This window comes from Phocoena phocoena, chromosome 19 (genome assembly GCF_963924675.1).
Source record: "Phocoena phocoena chromosome 19, mPhoPho1.1, whole genome shotgun sequence".
NCBI lineage: Eukaryota > Metazoa > Chordata > Mammalia > Artiodactyla > Phocoenidae > Phocoena > Phocoena phocoena.
The window spans coordinates 32245658-32266576 of record NC_089237.1 but is presented as its reverse complement, the minus strand read 5'-3'; positions in this window follow the sequence as shown (position 1 = coordinate 32266576).

Here is a 20919-nt window from a genome sequence, read left to right as displayed (position 1 = left end):
CCACCCCTCTGCATCTTTGCCTCTGGCACTCCCTCTGCTGGAGAAGACCTCCACCATGCCTCAGCCCTTGAGAAATTCTGCTAACTTCTGATCATGTTTTGCATATCAGCCCAGGCAGCAGATCCTCTGGGAATCCTTCCCTACCTACTTCCCTGATTCTTAGTCTCAGTCAGAGGCCCCTCCCCAACATCCCATAGTACCCTGTCTGTCTACACTGCATCTGTCCTCATGCTGTCTCATAATTCATTGTTAGTTTGTCTGTTTCTACCCAAACTGTGAGCTCCTTGCGGGAGAGGACTGTATATATCACTTCATCTCCAGCCCCTAGCATGGGACCTGGTACATGATAAATGTTTAATGGCTAGATGGATGAATGAATGAATGAATGAATGAACAAATTAATGGTCTAAAAAAATTTTAAGTGAACAATTGGAGACACAGCTTTCTTAATATCAACAGTCTAAAAGTTCTGAAAGCCTCTTTATTTGAAAGTATTATCAAAGTCCCTTCAATACAGATGAGTGCCCCCCAGTTTCCAAGCTGAAAATGGTCTGTGATCCCCAAGGTATTCTTGAGGCCTCATATTACAAAGTTCAGCCCATTTCTCAGGATAATGCATCAATTTGTTTCTCAGTAGAAATCTTCTGTCAGTTGAAAATACTCAGTGGTGGTAACTATTGCACAAACCACAGTAGAAAATAAAATCCAGTATGGACTGCCAAAATTATAGCCTGCTTAAGAAGAAAAGGTAATATACATAACATGTGCATTATTATGGTGCAGTGAAAAGTACACTAGACTTAGAGTCAGAAGGCATAAGTTTAAACCTGGTCCTCACTGTTTGCTAGTTGGATGGCACTGGGCAGAGTTAGTTAATGTTTTATCTAACTTGATTTTTATCATATGAAATGGAGTTCACTCAGATTGCCTTATGAACTTTAAGTACTGTGTCAATATGATGGAGTGAGAATTAATATTGCTTGAATACCTACTATGTGCCTGTCATTCTTTAAAGATGAGTAAACCCAAATGCAGTTTTCCCCCAAATCCACATGGGATCTATTTCTTTCTATTCCATCACATATTATCATTCTCAAGTTCATGGCTTAACAATTACAAATATTATTTAGAAAATATTTCAAAATTACCCAGAGAGTGTGTTCTATGACATTACAATTGCTATTATATAGACTGTTATTCTATATTATATAGACCGCTATTATATAGACCACTCACTATTGTAAGCAGGATTCTATCTGGATGAGATAGAGTGTTTCCTATGTCTCATCTCCTTGTCAGGTGAAGTAGATTTGCTGGAAAGATACAAATGAGTGTTGTCTGGGTAATGTGTTCTACATCCCCAAACTTTTCAGCATCCTAGTGGAATCTATGAAATGCCTGTGCCAGCAGCCAGCACCACATGCCCTCTTTTTGCCTCTGAATCAGCTGTGTGGGACGCTTGGCGTCATATAGCCCAAATATTCAGATGTTGGACTCATTTTTTTTAATTTTTATATGGGTATTTGGCACTTAGAGAAACAGCCAACTTCAGCCTGGGATACAGCATCCAAGGATTGTTTAAACATGGGATTAGTCTGGGCTTTCTCGGGGGAAATGTTCTTTATAACATCACTTTCTAGAGCAGTGATCTGATCTTGTTTATGAACAGCATTGTCAGTATTGTTAATAACAACAAGAATTCTTTCTCCTCTGTTGTAATCATGCTCATCCATCCTTTTCTCTTCCATAGCCCTAATTCAGGCCCTGTTACGTGATTCCTAATTCGATCTTGGAATTCACCTAACCCTTTCCCTGCCTCTGCCTTCCACATGTCAATCTGACTAGCACACCCTCACCATCATTTCAATGCAATCTGCCCTACTGAAAAGCTTACAGAGCCTCCCTCTCACCTACACAATTGTTCAAATGCATTAGGTCTTCCAGAATCTGATGTGGAGAGGAAAAGCCCAAGAAAAGAAATCGGGTAGTCTTTTTCTAGTTCTGGTTGTACCATAGTCGAGCTGTGTGACCTTGGAGGAGTTGCTTTCCCTCTCTGGATCATATTTCCCTTACATGTGACATGAAATGATTGGACAAGATCACAGATGCCAGATGAGTGGCATTCAGGCACCATCCCTTTGTTACAGCGCCCTTGAAATTCATCATTCATCAATCCTTGCCTTTTTCCACTGAGCACTAATGAACTTTAGAATCATGTGTGCAGTCACATCCAGCAGACCCCAGTTAACCCTTGAGATCAAAGTCCTTTGATCTCCTTGGATGGGATGATCTCTGAGATTGCTTCCTGCTACATTCCACAGTTCTATAGTCTTCTTTCCATTATATTTGTCTACTGCTCCCAACTCAAAGCCCACACTGTACCCAACAGCATTTTGAACATTTCCTCCCAAAATATTTGGGACATCTGAGGCCACTGGAAAGCCCTTTCACTTCAGTCTCCACTCCAAGTCCCACTCATCCTGCAAAGCTCAGGTGAGCTCCACATTCCTGTGAAAACTTCAGTAGTGACCCCAGCTGGGAGTGATCACGCCCTGCACTCCTGAATCCCTGTAGTAGTTTTTCATTCAATAATAAGCATATATTGAGGACAAACTCTTTGTCACCTCGCTAATTTTTTTGACTGCTCTATTTAATGATATTTTTTGTGGCTCTTTTAGCCCTCTATTAAACTGTGAACTACTGAAATTTAAAAACAGACAAACTATGTTCAAATTCTAGTTCTTCCTATTAGTGTTTGTGAGTCCATAGATAAGTCATTGAATCTCTAATTCTTGGGCAGCTTTCACCATATAATAGCACAGGGACTGGTACATCCTAGAAAATCAATAATTATTTGTTTAGCAGAAGGAAAAAGGGAAAAAACAGACATACAGAGAAAAATTTACAAAGACCTACCTGATGAGCATAATGTAAGGGTTAAATGAGAATATATATATATAATATATATATACACACACACACATACACACATGTATACACACATATAACATTGTATGCTTTTATATATGTATATACAGGATTTTGAAAAACTTGGTTCAAATGTTAAAAACATGTAATAGAAACAGAAAACATGAACAGACCCATCACAAGTAATGAAATTGAAACTGTGATTTAAAATCTTCCAACAAACAAAAGCCCAGGACCACATGGCTTCACAGGTGAAATCTATCAAACATTGAGAGAAGAGCTAACACCCATCCTTCTCAAACTCTTCCAAAAAATTGCACAGGAAGGAACACTCCCAAACTCATTCTACAAGGCCATCATCACCCTGATACCAAAACCAGACAAATATATCACAAAAAAAGAAAATTACAGACCAATATCACTGATGAATATAGATGCAAAAATCCTCAACAAAATACTAGCAAACAGAATCCAACAAGATATTAAAAGGATCACACACCATGATCAAGTGGGATTTATCCCAGGGATGCAAGGATTCTTCAAAATAAGCAAATCAATCAATGTGATACACCATATTAACAAATTGAAGAATAAAAACCATATGATCATCCCAATAGATTCAGAAAAAGGTTCTGACAAAGTTCAACACCCATTTATGATTAAAATGCTCCAGAAAGTGGGCATAGAGGGAACCTACCTCAACATGATAAAGACCATAGACGACAAATGCACAGCAAACATCATTCTCAATGGTGAAAAGCTGAAAGCATTTCCTCTAAGATCAGGAACGAGACAAGGATGTCCACTCTCGCCACTATTATTTAACATAGTTTTGGAAGTCCTAGCCACGGCACTCAGAGAAGAAAAAGAAATAAAAGTAATACAAATTGGAAAATAAGAAGTAAAACTGTCACTGTTTGCTGATGACATGATACTATACATAGAAAATCCTAAAGATGCCACCAGAAAACTATTAGAGCTAATCAATGAATTTGGTAAAGTTGCAGGAATCAAAATTAATGCACAGAAATCTCTTGCATTCCTATACACTAACAACAAAAGGTCAAAAAGAGAAATTAAGGAAACGATCCCATTCACCATTGAAGCAAAAAGAATAAAACACCTAGGAATAAGCCTACCTAGGGAGACAAAAGATCTGTATGCAGAAAATTATAAGTCACTGTTGAAAGAAATTAAAGATGATACCAACAAATGGAGAGATATACCATGTTCTTGGATTGGAAGAATCAATATTGTGAAACTGACTATACTACCCAAAGCAATCTACAGATTCAATGCAATCCCTCTCATATTACCAATGGCAATTTTTACAGACCTAGAACAAAAAATCTTAAAATTTTTTGTGTTTGGTGACACAAAAGACCCTGAAGAGCCAAAGCAATCTTGAGGGAAAAAAAAAACGTAGCTGGAGTAATCAGACTCCCTGACTTCTGACTGTACTACAAAGCTACAGTAATCAAGACAATATGGTACTGGCACAAAAACAGAAATATAGATCAATGGAACAGGATAGAAAGCCCAGAGATAAACCCACACAACTATGGTCAACTAAGCTATGACAAAGTAGTCAAGGATATACAATGGAGAAAAGACAGCCTCTTCAATAAATGGTGCTGGGAAAACTGGGCAGCTACATGTAAAAAAATGAAATTAGAACACTCCTTAATACCATGCACAAAAATAAACTCAAACTGGCTTAAAGACCTAAATGTAAGACCGGATACTATAAAACTCTTAGAGGAAAACATAGGAAGAACACTCTTTGACATAAATCACAGCAAGATCTTTTTTGACCCACCTCCTAGAGTAATGGAAATAAAAACAAAAATAAATAAATGGGACCTAATGGAACTTAAAAGCTTTTGCACAGCAAAGGAAACTATAAACAAGATGAAAAGACAACCCTCAGAATGGGAGAAAATATTTGCAAATGAATCAACGGACAAAGGATTAATCACCAAAATATATAAACAGCTCGTGCAGCTCAATATTAAAGAAATAAACAACCCAATAAAAAAATGGGCAGAAGACCTAAATAGACATTTCTCCAAAGAAGACATACAGATAGCCAAGAGGCATGTGAAAAGCTGCTCAACATCACTAATTATTAGAGAAATGCAAATCAAAACTACAATGAGGTATCACCTCACACCAGTTAGAATGGGCATCATCAAAAAAATCTACAAACAATAAATGCTGGAGAGGGTTTGGAGAAAGGGAGCCCTCTTGCACTGTTGGTGGGCATGTAAATTGATACAACCACTATGGACAACAGTATGGAGGTTCCTTAAAATACTAAAAAATAGAATTACATATGACCCAGAAATCCCACTGCTGGGCATGTACCCAGAGCAAACCATAATTCCAAAAGACACATGCACCCCATCATTCATTGCAGCACTATTTACAATAGCCAGGTCATGGAAGCAACCTAAATGCCCATCAACGGATGAATGGATAAAGAAGATGTGGTACATATATACAATGGAATATTACTCAGCCATAAAAAGGAACAAAATTGTGTCATTTGTAGAGACATGGATGGACCTAGAGTCTGTCATACAGAGTGAAATAAGTCAGAAAGAGAAGAACAAATATTGTATATGAATGCATATATGTGGAATTTTGAAAAATGGTATAGATGAACCAGTTTGCAAGGCAGAAACAGAGACACAGATGTATAGAACAAATTTATGGACACCAAGGGGGGAAAGCAGGCGGTGGGGGTGCTGGTGGGATGAATTTGGAGATTGGGATTGACATATATACACTAATATGTATAAAATAGATAAGCAATAAGAACCTGCTGTATAAAAAAACATAATTTATTACCATCCATAATATTAGATAAAACATTTATTGGGTGCCAGTTTTGTGACAAGAACTTTACATAATTTGGACTCTGGCATGCTGTGGAAAAGCAGTGCAAGATTTGGAAGCAAATTAAACCTGTGTTCATAGCCCTACTCTTTCACTTTTGGTGACTTTCGGTGAGTTATCTAACTCCTCTGTACCTTCATGTTTTATACTAGAAAAAGCTACAGTGTGGTGCAGCAAGAACTCCAAAATCTTTCAGGGGGTTAACACAACAAACGTGTCTCATTCATGCTATATATCCATTGCAGGAGAGCAGGAGGCTCTGCTCCACACAGTCATTCAGGGACCCAGGGGACGGAGACTTTACCATCTCGCAGCTGTGTCATCTGGAACACATGGAATTCCTAGGGCTAGAACAGGGCAAGAGACTGGAAGTCCTCACACCAGCAATTCGTGCCTGACACAGAAGTGACCTGTGTGACTTCTAGTCACAGACCCAGCCTCAGTGGGCCTGGGAAGTGCAGCTGTCCATGAACTCAGAAGTGAACCAGACCTTGGTGACCATTCGAAATGTATGATGAGGATAATAATGACTACTTGATAGGACTCTTGGGAGAATGAAATGTAAGAACATCAGCAAGCATATAGGACAGGCCTCAGGAGCTGTTGGTGCCTTCCCTCTTTCTCTCCTGATGAACTGGGACAAGTTGTATGTTTATTGTTATTCCTTTTCCAAGTTAATGTCTTTGCACATAATGTTTAAGAAATATTTGCTGGGCTTCCCTGGTGGCACAGTGGTTGAGAGTCCGCCTGCCAATGCAGGGGACACGGGTTCGTACCCCGGTCTGGGAGGATCCCGCATGCCACGGAGCGGCTAGGCCCGTGAGCCATGGCTGCTGAGCCTGTGCTCCACGATGGGAGAGGCCACAGCAGTGACAGGCCCATGTACTGCAAAAAAAAAAAAAAAAAAGAAAAGAGAAAGAAATATTTGCTAAGAAACTCGCAATTATTTTCCATAAGCTATCTTAAATTCACAGGAAATATATTTGGTGGTTGTAGAGTGATCATCAACTGCAAGACTCATTTAACATTTTGGGTAATTTTTACATCTAGAATATCCATAGGCATCAAAAGCACTTGCTTTTGGATTTTTTTGGTCTGGTTTGGTTTGGGTTTTGTTTTTTTCTTTTCACAAGCACTTTCAGAATTCACACAACTTGTTGATAAGCCTATACTTCATTATTATTATAAAGCATCTTGTCAGCATGAGGGTGTTGGTTTCATAGAGGTGCCACTTTCCAGCTTTTTCCTTTCTAGTAGAATCCAGACTGCGTTCAGGTACCCTCCTCACCAACTTGCAACCAGGTGCCTGTGGCAAGCTGACCCTGCCCCAGCTCCAGGGGAGGGCTGGAGTGATTTACAGATGCTTGCTTTCCCCAGATTGGCTCAGGAAGGAGGTTGTGCTCCAATGTGCCCCATGGAACAAGAGGGGAAGTGTGCTAGGTGGCTTGTGGGGAAACTTTTCTTACCCTGAGAGAGAGCGAGAGTGAGAGAGCAAGAGAGAGAGAGAGAGAGAGAGAGAGAGAGAGAGAGATGGATGCTGCCTCTTCCTTCTCTGATTCTGATTGGGTTGGATGTGACTCTGGAACCACTGCCCACCAGCCCAAGGATGAGTCCGAGCCTGAGGTCCACAGCGCAGAGCGATGTAAAGATGAATCAGTCAATCCCCAGAGCTGGCACTCCCCGTTTTGTGAGATGATAAACTGCTTATTTTCTAAGCTAATTTGAGTTAATGTTTTCTATTACTTCTGGCTGAAAATATCTTAACTGAAACTAATACCGTTATATATTAGGATTTACTCATTCATTAAACAAACAAGTAAGAGCCCACTGGGTTGGGTGTTTGGGAAACAGTGGTGAATGAACACTGAGAAACAGCAGCCACCGGCACGGAGCTTGCAATGCAGAAGGGGAGACAGGGATGCACCAAAAGCCTGTCCTCTGTAGTCCACCTTGTTTCAGGAAACGATAGCACTGTCTAACAGCTGAGCTTCCTAGAAAACTTGGGGTCATCTCAGACTACGATTTTTCTTTTTCCATCTTTCAACAAATGTGTTTGGCCACACCCTCAACATCTATTCAGAGTCTGTCCACTTCTCCGTTTCTCTTCACTCTAACCACCCTGGTCTGAGATACAGTCACTTCTCCAGCAGTTAGCTGCAAACTCCCTCTCCGTGTATACATGACTCTGTTCTGTCATACCAGCCAGAGCTGTGCTGTAGAGGGGGATGGAGGCCTCCTTGGAGAGGCTGAGGAGTGAATGAGTAAGTGGAGATTGCAGGCTCTAGAAAGTTGTTTCTAGAATGTTGACTGTGAAGAAAAATAGAGATGGTTACCTTTGTGGAGTGGTGGTCTCAAGGGAGCGGTTCTGTGTCAATACAGTAACAACAGAGTCTGCTTGAATAGTGTGGGGAACTACCCAGGGAGAAGGGGTAGGGGGCAGAGTGGAGATGAAAGAGAAAGTGGGCTCCAGAGAGAGGCACGGGACAGCATCCGGAATCCATCTGGGGGCCTGGCCTTGTGTCAGCTGCGGGCCATGCTCTCCTTGGTAACAAAAGGAAACAGGCAGAGGAAGCAAGCAGAGGTAGGGAGGTCTGTGGACCTGGCAGGAGAAATAAAACATTTCCATTTGGGAGTTCCTGATTTCTTTATGGGATACGAGGTAGTGTGCCCACCAAGAGGGAGAAGGAAGAGGATGGAGGTTGTAACGTGCGCAGGAGATTTGAGGGGAGAGGAAAGTAAAATAATCATGGACTAGAGTGGCAGAGGACGCTTCCTGGGGATGCCTAGGGTTGTTGCCAAGCCGTGGTGAGGGCTCAGCTGGAAGGTGAAGGTAACAGACGCTCAATGAGAGTGCACCGCGTCGGTGGCCTCCACAGTAGACCCTGAAGGCTCTTGTGCTGGGAGGCAGCAGGGGAGAGCAGGACTGCCCGGCAGACAGCCCTCGGCAGTTCCGACAGAGCTGTCTCATCGACTTTGGGCTGCCTTGTGATCTGCTAGGCAGCTCAGGCTGCAGAGATTGTGCTAACAGAAGAGAGGCCCTGATCAGGCCCATCTGGAAGATCCGTGGAGATCAGTGTCAGCTCTGCAGAGGAGAAGAAACTTTGCAGGCCCCCATTCTGGATCCCAAGAGTTTGCTCCTGGTCTGAGACTCGGGGGTTCACACCACCCCCTATGCCGCATCTTGAAAAACAAAAATGGAAGTATCTTCAAAAAATGATCTCAGAGGTCAAAGAAGGTAACGATTAGAAAGCACCCTCTCACTCACTCAGCCAATGTATATTGAGCTCCTACTTCATTCCAGGTACTGCCAAGGATTCAAAGAATAAGGCAGGTCCTGGTCACTACAGGGTTACCTGCCCAGAGAGGGAGCTAGATACCCAAGCAGAGAATCACCAGTGCGTATACAGAAGTTGTTGTAAGAGCTACAAGAACACAGAGGACAAGTGACCAAATCTGCGGGAGGCAGAATAGAGGGGAGCGAATGTTTGAGCTGGGTGGGTCAGGCAGGCCAATCTTTGTGAAATGTCCTGAAATATCCTGGAAATAAGAATAGCTTCTAAACTCATCTTCTGCAGCTGGAAGGGCATGGAGAGCAGGAGGACCTCCTGGGGACCGAGTGTTTGGGGCTGGACCCCGAGGAGGAAGATATTTGCAGGAGTAAAAAACTATGAGTCCCGGAAGGAAGCAGGAGAGGCGTCACGAACTCACTAAGTGAGCAATGGCCCTGGGGGTTTCACCATGAGGCCTCCACTAGAAGGACCCCAGGTTCTTGGCCTTCTGTCCTTCCCTCGGGCCTTTGCAGTCGCAGTCGTTCTGTCCTTTGGCAGAGGTGAGGGACTAGAGTTGGAGAGACTGGAGTGAGTGGTTTTGATTCATGCCAGGGAAAGAACAATGTGCAGATGGGAATCCTGTCTCCAGCATTCATTAGGCCAGCAGTTGGGCCCGGAGCCTGTTTTTCCCTCTGACCTAAGCAGCACCTTATACCCCAGGAGGCTCTCCACAAACCAAGGGTCTGCAGCAATGCTTATAACAGTAATGCGATGGGCAGCCAGTGGCATTCCAGGAACTTGTGTTGTTTATCCCCAAACTACCTCTCCATTTGTGTGTAAATGAGTCACATGATTCATTTTCCATAAACAGCATGGGTGAACAGAAGGGGAAAAAAATCCAAAGTCTGGGGCTAGCATTTCACTTTGTGGAAACTGCCAAAGAAAAGTTATTTTCTTCATTTTGGCATCCCTCTGAGAAGAGGCCAAGTCTCCGAAACAAGAGGTTGTCCACAGCTGGGTCACATCACCCTGAGTCTGGGTCTTCACATGGCCCCAATAAGACTGTCCAGACACAGATGTCAGCACAGATGAGAAGACAGGAAACAGCAGGGAAACATGTGACTGAAATTCAGACTCTACCCAGCCCAACACTGAGGGCTTGAGGAGGAAACTCCCAGGAGAAGAGCTAGCAAAGGAACAAAGGAGGAGGGTCTCTGTCTCAGCTCTGCTATTTGTCGCTCTGAGATTTAACCTCCTTGATCAAGACCTTCCAGAATTTGACCCCCAGCATTCTTTTGTACTTGTTCTTACCAGGAATAATGATAGTACCTGTCTTAGTGCACTTCAGCTGCTATAACAAAGTGCCATAGGCTGGGAGGCTTAAAAACAACAGAAATTTATTTCTCACGGTTCTGGAGGTTGGGAATTCCTAGATCAAGACACTGGCAGATTCAGTGTTTGGTGAGCACCTTCCTCCTGGTTCAGAGACAGCTGTGTTTTCACTGTGTCCTCACATGGCAGAAGTGGGGCCGGAGAACTCTCTGGGACCTCTATAAAAATCTCTTACAAAAAGGACATAATTCCATTCATGAAGACTCTGCTCTTATGATCTAATCACCTTCCAATGGCCCAGTCTTCAAACACTGTCACATTGGGTGTTAGGATTAAACATCTGAGTGTTGGGGGGACATTCAGTCTATAGCAATAGCAAAAGCAAAAATGACTCTGGTTTTCACTGCATGCTTACTATGTTCTTGTCACATCTATGGAATGGTATATTGATTATCTATTTTATCTATACTCTCCACTTATCCTTACTTCACAGGTGAGAAAAATAACTCAATCTGATTAAGTAACTTTGGCCCCTGATCAGACATCTAAACATAACAGAACTTGATTTCAAAACCATCTCTATCTGATTTGAAGCAATGGGTCTTTCAGAATAGGCCACAAAACACCATTCCTTTATTTACTTTTTAACTTCAGGGAGAAAGGTATATTCCTCGTTCCCTCAAAAACTCCTGCAGTTTCCTTCATCTGCATCCTTGATATGAGAACCCTAAAGCAGAACACAGCAGGTGCCAACTCGGAGTCCCGAGCCGAGCTGAGCCTGGGGTCAGGAGCCAGGGAGCTGCTGAGGAACTGGAAACAGGAGCAGGGGTGCATTTGCTGGGACAAGCTATTTGGCTGGGCTAGTCCATCTGGGCCCTGAGAGCTCCTAAGAGGGAGCTGGCCGGTCCCATACCGCCTTGAAGGCATTACCTACCACCTCATACTTCTGGTCAGGAAGTCATCTGTAAGCAGCGGACCAAGAGAGCCAGACCTGTCCTTGGAGCGCTCACAGTATCTGATGTGGGCACCACACATTTAGCTCTTGGCAAGCACTGCACCATGTGGTTAGTTTGTAGTCCCTGCCACTGTGATAAAAGGTTCTAAAGGGCAGGAGCTGCCTCACTGGGGTTTATGAAACCAACATCTAGCCCAGAGCCTGACCTGGAGCAAGACTTCCGAGTACAAATGTTGACCGGCTTACTTTACCAATTTCCCTATCTGACCCCAAATAAAACCACTGAAACTGGATTCTTTAACAGAACAGGTTGGAAATTAGTCAGTGTTTTATCAAGTAACTCTAAGAATCCCAGTTTTAGAATAGTGTCCTCAACTGTTAGGTGCCTGTGAATCCCGCCCTCTGCTCCCTCTCGTTCTCCCCTGGGGCCCTCCCTGTGACCCTTGAGCTCTGCCATGTTGTCACCTGGTCACTGCTCGTACCCACTCCTGCCTTCAGCCTTTGTTCTACCTGTTCCCTCTGCACAGAATGTATTTCCCCCAGATATTGTCATCATTCACCTCCTTGCCAATTTCAAGCATTTGCTTAACTATCACCTGGTCTGTGAGGCTCTCCTTGACCTTCCTACCACCTGGTTTTATACTGCCCAGACATCTGTATTTCCTTCCTCCTTTGTCTTTCCCCAGAGAACTCAGCACTTTCCAACTTGCCATATGCCCCAGTCTCCCCCCTGGAATGTAAATCCCAGAGGGCAAGGATTTGTGCCTGCTTTCCTTACTGCTGTATCTCCAGCACCTAGAGCAACGCCTAGCACAGAGAAGGTACTCAAGAAATATTAGGTGAATGAATTAATATACAAGAATCACCTGGGGAACCTAGAAATACCAATTTCTGGGACACACGATAGAGATGCTGATCCGAATATTAATTACCTGGCTGATACCTTCCACCACATGCCCTGAATGCACGTTCTTGGTCAAGGTAGAGCCCTCCCTCTATTCCCTTATACACCTGAGTCCTGGGAAGAGCAGGTGAGCCACGGTCCCTCCATGCACCTGCCAGATGCCTCTGTGCTCGCAGTGCCATCCAGGGCCAGTGCTGCCTTCAAAGAATCCTCGGGTCAGGCTGACACCGTGGGCAGTGCAGTTGGGAGGGGAGGGAGTGCGTTCTTTTCCCAGAGGCAGTCGCCTCTGTGCCCGCCCGCATCCATTTCCTGAGCTGGCCAGGGAGCCAGAAGCCAACGGGGCAGCAGTCCTTTGCTGGCAGTCGTGCAAAGACTTGTATGCCCCCTCAGCCCTCCAGTGACACTTGTCTGCAGAGCCTCTGGCAGCTCAGCTAGGGGACACTGGGAGCTGGTGCAACATGGAATCCCCAGCAAGAATTCGGGGCAGTCACGTTCTGGGACAGCTGAATTAGAGGAGGCGGGAGAGGGCGAGTTTGGCTTCCAAACCTCCCAAGTGAGCGATCTTTCTAGTGAATTGTTTGAGGCTTCTTTGGCTATCCCTGATGCAATTACTTGCATTACCCCTCCTTGTGATGCCCCCTGTGCCCTTGCGACGGCCCCTTCCCCTTCTCCTCTTTGGTGATTCATGGTTGCTTTCTGCCATGTGGATCAGCTGTTCACTCCTGTTAAGGGTCCTATAATTAGGGCACAAGGCCTGCAGCTCCTTGCTTGGATTCTGCCCAAAGAAGACTCCAGGGGCACTCACACCCCTGCCTACCCCCTCTCACATCTATTCATTAGCAAGAATGAGCCAAGATTGATCTCCCCAGACCCTCCCCCATCACCGTCCCCTCCCCCAGACTGAACGTCCATGTTTGAAAGGCAAGGCTTAACTCTGGGGAATTAGCAGGTGGAGGCAAGGATGGGTTTTCCTCAGGTCAAAACGAGTCTACAAAGCACATAAGCTTAAATGGACCTTCTTTATGATTTTTATTAAGTGGGAGGGAGTTAATTATCTCTTTCTGTGCCGTTATTTCTTCTCTTGTGCCCTGATTACCACCACCACCACCCCCACACAGCTTTCGAGGTGAAAAATAATGAGAAAGAAAATCTGTATCTATATGTGTATTAAACAAGTATTTTCCAATGTTTAGACCCAGATCACTTTCTACCATTAATCTCGAAGAAAAACTGGGGTCTCCCGATGTCTGCAGGATTTTAGCTACACAAAGCAAGATATCAAAATATGAGTTGCACAATAGTTTTGTCCTTCCTATCCTCACTTTTAGTCTAGAAAAGGTGCTAAACATATAACAGGGTAGGAGCTTTGAGCTCTAGTCAATTAAGTTTTTTTACAAGGAGGGAGAAAAAACAACCCTGGTTATAACTTGTTGGGAGTTAAGATACCGCCACCCTCGCAGCTATCGGTACATGTACATCCCCTGCCAAAACCCCGTGGTGTCACGTAGGTCACACCTCTGACTTTGGTGCCTGCTGTGGTGGGGGGTTGAGTGCTTGGGGAATTCACTGCACACACTGCACGGCACCTGTGCTCATCACGAGGGATGGCACCTCAGCTCACCTTTCAGAGCCAGCCAGTCAGTAGGCGAGAGTCAGACGGCAAAGCCCAGATCCCCACATCCTTTCGCGGGATGAAATGCCTTGTCACCATCCATCTCCACCTTTCCTTGCCCTCCCGACGCCAGCCCCAAATTCTCCCTTCCTGCTCTGATCACTCAGCAGCTGGGTTCCCGCTGCCCCAGCCTTCGAGGTTTCCAGCTCATGCATTCAGTTATCCATCAATGGAGACCTCAGGGACAGTGGGGCTCGAGTGGACAAACCAGCCTCTCTTTATGCCAACAGGGAATGCTTGAAATAACCAGACACACAACTCTGATTGATGCGGCCAGAGTTTACACGCCACACTTCAGACAGTCTGAAATGGCTGGAATTAATAGCCTATTATTAGATGGTGTGTGTGTTTGGGGGAGGGGTGGGGAGGCAGGAGAAGGAGGGACAAGAAAATACTTTTTTATGATCTTCTCATTTAAATCTATTTATTGGACTTTGCAGAGTGTGATGTGACAGGGAGAGCAGGGGGTGTTCTTACCACCCCGCTGTGAGTCCTCTGGGGGGCGTAAGCCAGCTTGGCACCAACCCACCCACCACATTTTTGGTAAATGATGCAAATCCGTATGTTGGGCAGGGAGGGGTTAAAGAGACCGGGGAGTCCAGGACTGAGGGAAAGAAGAGTGGGGATTGCTTGGTTCACTTGCTTTCATGCCAGGCTTTGCTCGCCAGCTGCAGAGAGGGGAAATGGAGTTTAAAACCCCTGGTAAGAAATTTTTCCTTGGTCTGAACATTGTTTAAATTCCTGAAGTGGGTGATCCCTGTAATAAATACCTTGGACTTTGTAAGACAGATATATTTACTCAAGTTTAAAGTTTGGATTTGATGGCTATGTGCTTGGGAGTGCATGGGACTGGGCTGTTTGTTATATGTAGGAACCCATTCAATGCGCACAAGGAGTTAAGAGAACTCCATTTATAGCAAAGCAGAATATCTTCATCATGCCTCATGCTCACGGTGTCAACATCTGTGCTGCATCCCGTATTTTGAACATCGTTGGTCCTCAACAGACACTAGAGGACAGGGATGAGAGGGGAAGTTTGTACCCAAAGCACTTTCTCAAGACTTGTGTGCAAATAACGCTTTGAACTAAATGAATCACCTGCCTTACATGCAGGAAAATACTTCTCTGAGGAGAGAGGAGGAGATCTTCAGCAAAGTACAGAGGCAGGGGATAGGGCTGGGGAAATTGATGCACTCAAACTCATGTTCTATTTTTTTAATAAGGTTACTGGCTCAGCTGTGATTATCGATGGCAGGAGAAAAGATTCATGCTGTCATTTGAAATATGGGTTCTCTCATGACCCAATGCCTCTTGTCTGGGTCAAAACACATGATAATTCCCCTAAATAATACCACCACAACCCTCTCAACCCTGCAGCAAAACAAGCAAGCCAGGTAATTCCAAGAAGGCCAGATTGGAGTTTCCAGCAACTCAGGCCATCCTTGCCCTCTTTGACTAGAGAAGAGTCCACCTTTCCCCACAGGCTTTAGGGAGGACAGGCTTTAGAAATGACCCCTCTGTCCTTCTCTCCTTGGTGAAAGACAGCACCTTTCCGGACTCACTGGCAGAGTGAATGGCTGACTGGCCATCAGGAGTCTCACTTAACAGTTTGGATTGATTTTCCCAAGGGGGTCCCCATCCAACCACAGATCTGTACCAAAGTCCCATGACCTTGTCGAGCATGGGGCCCATGTTAGCGGGCACGCCCATGGTCTGCTGTGGGCGTGCTCTGTTGCTGCTCTCCCACAACGCGGCTGGGGTTTTGGTTTCCCAGCATGGGAATGAGTGTCCATCTTTTCATGGTGTGGAAAACAATCTCACCTTGGGCTTGACTAGGCTTCTTAGAAGCAAGAGTCAAGAGTAAGTGGAGATTCCTGGCCCACCTGCCCGGAAAAGGAGATTGCAGGGGGGTGTTTCTCATAACCACCTACAATTCATGTCCCTCTTTTGTCTGGTGCTCAAGTTGCCCGGTGGGCAACTCCAGCATTCTGTCTGGACTTATTTGCTGCAATCAGAAACTGCCTCACAAGATGAAAAACCAATATAAAGTTCATTTAAGAAAACAGATGACTTTTATAAGCTACAGTACATGATGTTTGCAACAAAGATGTGAAAATATTATTTTCTACAATGTTTTTTTTTTTTAACTGCCTAAGCTCCTAATTTTATCATAGTTGCCACCACAGGTTTTGTTTCTGTTTTTTATAAGCTACTGGGAGTTTTGTTTTGTTTTGTTTTGCGGTACGCGGGCCTCTCACTGTTGTGGCCTCTTCCCTTGCGGAGCACAGGCTCTGGACGCTCAGGCTCAGCAGCCATGGCTCACGGGCCCAGCTGCTCCGCGGCATGTGGGATCTTCCCGGACCGGGACACGAACCCGTGTCCCCTGCATCGGCAGGCGGACTCTCAACCACTGCGCCACCAGGCAAGCCCTGCTGGGAGATTTTTCATTACATTATTAATATTTAACTTACTTCCAAGGCAGTATTTTCCAGTTAGGTTCATGATTTAGTTGGGATTTCATTGTCACTGAAGGCAAGTCACAAAGGAGTTGATTATAAACACAAAATGACGACTGAAGAAATACTTACATACAAATTTTTCCTGCATGTTAATGTAACCAGCCCTTAGTGTTGGTTGGTAACTGGCCTCTTGGGGGAGGTGGAGGTTGGGATGTCATTCACCATTCCCCTGTAGGTCCTCACCCACTTTGTTGCAACCAAGTTAAAAGGTCCTAAATGGTTACAGGAGTCTTCAAAGGAAAATATGCCAAATCACCTATCAATCTGCCCATTCATGCTGCTTCAGATATCGTGGGGTTGTTGAGGACACTGAAAGAACCAGCAGAACTGCAAAAATTTAAAATAAACTTGTTCTTTGGAGGACATTCATTTAAACAGTCCCCACTATGAACTGTATCACTGGATATATAAAGTTAGCAGCACAGTAATTGACAACATAATCTAATTTTGCTGGTGTGCACACAGCTTGGTCCCTGCATTCTTGAACAGAGTGCTAACCTAGACTCAGCTCTAAGGCTCAGACTCTTAATTCAGCAGTTGGTTGTTAAAATTACTTAGAAGTTGCTTCAAATCTGTACTTAAGAAGGTGCTTAAAATTCTCTGGGCTTCTCCCAAATCAGACTTGCTGAGGGCAAGGCTGGGGAACTGTATATTTTAAAAACTCAACCTTAAAGGATATGTAGAGTGGGAAGCAGCCACATAGCAAAGGGAGATCAGCTCAGTGCTTTGTGACCACCTAGAGGGGTGGGATAGGGAGGGTAGGAGGGAGGGAGACGCAAGAGGGAAGAGATATGGGAACATATGTATATGTATAACTGATTCACTTTGTTATAAAGCAGAAACTAACACACCATTGTAAAGCAATTATACTCCAATAAAGATGTAAAAAAAAAAAAAAAAAAAAGGATATGTAGGGTTTCTATCCTTGGAGTAGGGGGGGAAAGCATTCCGGGGGCATAATGGTTTAGTTGAAAGGCAGGGGTTGAAGAAAGATAGTGTTTTATTTGGGTTTTCCTGCAGACCTTCTCAGAGCCTTTTATACACTAATGAACATCGTGATCATCATGCGGGTGGCAGGGGTGGGGTGTAACATGTAGCATTTCCCAAACTTATTTGAATATAGGTTCCTTGATCATAAGACAAGTGTCCCTGAAACATACTTTAGGAAATTCCAGGCTAAGGAAATAAGATAAAATAGAAATACTTCCTGGTAATACTTTCTGAGCTCTTAGTAACACAGGGGAGTAGAAAGCAAAACCCCCCCTGTGTTTCCTTAACCAGAAGCAACAGGCCAGACTTCGGCCAGGTCACCCTTGCTACCCTGGGTGCAGATTGAGGAGTCCCTGGCCTCATTTGAAATGCTGCACCCCGTGGTCCCGACAACTTGAAGAAGAGAACACATTTTCCAAAGTGCCAAGAATAAAACAAAAAAAAAAAAAGAAAAGAAAAGAAAAAATGGGGACAAGAGCCGTTTGCAGAGACAGTAGAATAAGCTTTGGCTTTTCTGCCACTAGACCAACTGGAAACACAGAGACCTGAAGGAGCCAAATATGAAGAAGGAAGCCAGCCTGAGATTTGGATTTTAATCTGCTCCACGTCTCACAAGCTGTGTGACCTTGGGCAAGTCACTTAATCAGTCTGAATCTCAGTTGCTTTTCCTGTAAAATCAAATTACCTTCCCACGCAGGGATTCTCTGAGGAATAAATGAAATCACGTTTGCAAGATACCTGATTCAGAGCCCCGGGCTGAGTAGAGACTTATGAAGCCGAATAAAACGTTCCTTCCTTCCTCCCGCAAATCGGGAGGTGAAAGCAGCTTCCTTTAGCCTGACTTCAATTCCGGAAGCACCCTTGTGCATGCTACCATGCGAAAACCAGGAGACTGAGTGCCTCCCATAGCTTAACGCCTGACCAGAGGCATTTTTTGAACTGTTGTGACTGAATAGCTGTATATGAATAAATTTTAAAACACAACAACAAAGAGAGCTGTAGGTTCTCAGAGGAGGAAAGGATGAATGGGGCTCCCGTAGCCTTCCATTCTTCTCTTCGCAGGTGTAGTGCTGGTGGGAATGCTTTGGACTTCTTTCTACACCCAATTTGTCCTTCCCCAAGAAGGGAAGGGTGGTCACTCAGTTCATTGGACCCCATTTTTCTAGGGGGCAGGGTCACTTCCTGTCTCTGAAGCGTAAGTAGAGCCAACTTTAGTGGGACAGCCATTCTGGTACTGTTGTGATGAGGTGTGCAAGCTTGTCTGTGGTCCTGCCCGTGCTTATGATTGGGTAAGGGATTCCAAGTCTCCTCCGTCATCCCATTCACGTCCCTTCCTATAACCCAACTGTGCAAACCCCATTGGTTCAGGGTGGAAGGCTGTCTCAGAGCCCCAGGCCAGCACATGCAACGAGCACTTAAAGAGAACTTTATTATAGAGATGACACTTTTGAAAATAGCCAGAGAAAAGTATTTAGCATCTAATTTATGAAATGAAATCCTAGGTTCTCTTTGTGTTTTAGTTGGTAAAACAATTATACTGTTTTCAGTCCTCATTAACACAGGCCACATTTATTGGTATCCCACATGACAGCTTAATTAGTATTCTAAGGGTATTTTTCACCAGCTTCTTATGTCTTCAAGTGAAACGTCAACAGCTAAATATATAGCACAGCAAGAGCATAGACAGTGAAATAGATTTTAGTCCTCAAAACGACTTGATTGTCTATATTTATAGCTATAATTAGAGAAAGGCTCAATGCCTTATATAATCAGTTCTTTATTGGAAGTTTCTTGACAGAGGGCTTCTTGCTAATTCACCTTGTAGCATGAGGAAAGGGCACTGCTCTTTTAGCCACAGCACTGGCTTTAGCTTCTAGGTTCATTAACTACAAAACAGGTTGCCCTACATGATATATAGAACAGTAAGAGCCTTTTACTGAGCAGCTTTCAACGGGGTTGCTATTCCAATTTGCTAACATAATATATGCCTTTACCCAGAGTAGGGTTGGCTATTTTAGTCTAGGGAATGAGTGTATAATGTTGATAACATGTCTAAAGCATAACATAGCAAAGAATTTTCATCCTTTCTACACGAATGCCTTTTTATCTGGAAAGTTTTAGAGTCCATTCCTACATCTTTTTAGTATTCTTTTTGTATCCTGGTCTCTGAAACTGGAGGATTTTCCCCAAAGTTTAAAAATAAAGCAATGTCCATAATAATAGTAATAGCTATGAGACATTGAGCACCTACTGGGTGCCAGACCCTTTAGAAAGCACTTTATATGCCATATATATATATTTCATCTTTGCAACAGCCTGATGAGGCTGCCACTATTATGTCTCTATTCCAAAGATGATGAAAGGAAGGCTTGGGGAGGGAGGGGAAGTGACTTATACAGGATGACACAGTAATACATGGTAGCTCAGGCAACCTGGTACCCGAGAATGAATTCCTAACCATACAGCTGCAGAAACCCCTGGTGCTTAGACCACTGCTTGCCACTTTCCCATAGTTTTCTTTCTCAGGATCAACAAACAAACATGTTATATGCATATGTATATGTATGCATGTATATGTCACATAGGTATGTATATGTGTTTATATGGGCACATATACACTACTACATGGAAAGAACATAAACAGTAACTTTGATTTTGGTATTCAAAACCACTCCATTATACTTGTAGCTGTAGTTATTTAGGTGATAGACACATATTTTCCTCTGTGCTTTAGTGTCATTTTAGAAGTTTTCATACACATTTTCATATAAAGCAGAGTCCTCATGATCTTATTTGATCCTGAGATCAGCCCTGAGAAGTTGGCAGATCTTGTGTTCTTTGGCCCAGTTTAGCAATGAAGTGACTTATCCCAGGTAAGTTCACTACTCAGAGCAGAGCTCAAACCAGCACCCAGCGCCCCTCTCACTGCTGCTCCAGAATATCAAAGTGCTGTGCTGCTTCCACAGGAAGGCAGGCAAACAACTGCTGCTCTCTGGGCTGGGCAGGAGCTTAACAGATGCAAAGAAAGTAAAACCTCCCCCATAAGACATGCAATGTGAATCTCAGGCACAGTGTTTGTGGAGCAGAGTTTCCTGGTGAATTTGTCCTCTTGAGGAATCAGCCATATTTGTCTTCCTCAATCTCCGACCGTGTAGTTAATTATGTCTCCTTTGCACCAATACTCTAATCCCAGGTGTCACCCCAGGGTGTTATACAGTACATATTCATTGATGTGATTTCCCCCACTAGACAGTGAGCCCAACTCTGTAATCCCGTTTTCAGCACAGAGCCTGGCAGGGGAAGGTGCTCAGATATTTAGCCATTTATTTATTTGCTGTACATAAACATTTGCTGCATTTGTCACTGGCAACTGAAAAAGATATGTAGAAAGAGAAAAGGGACAAGATGTAGAGACAGAAGTCCCAGTTTTAATTATTTTGCCATAGGAT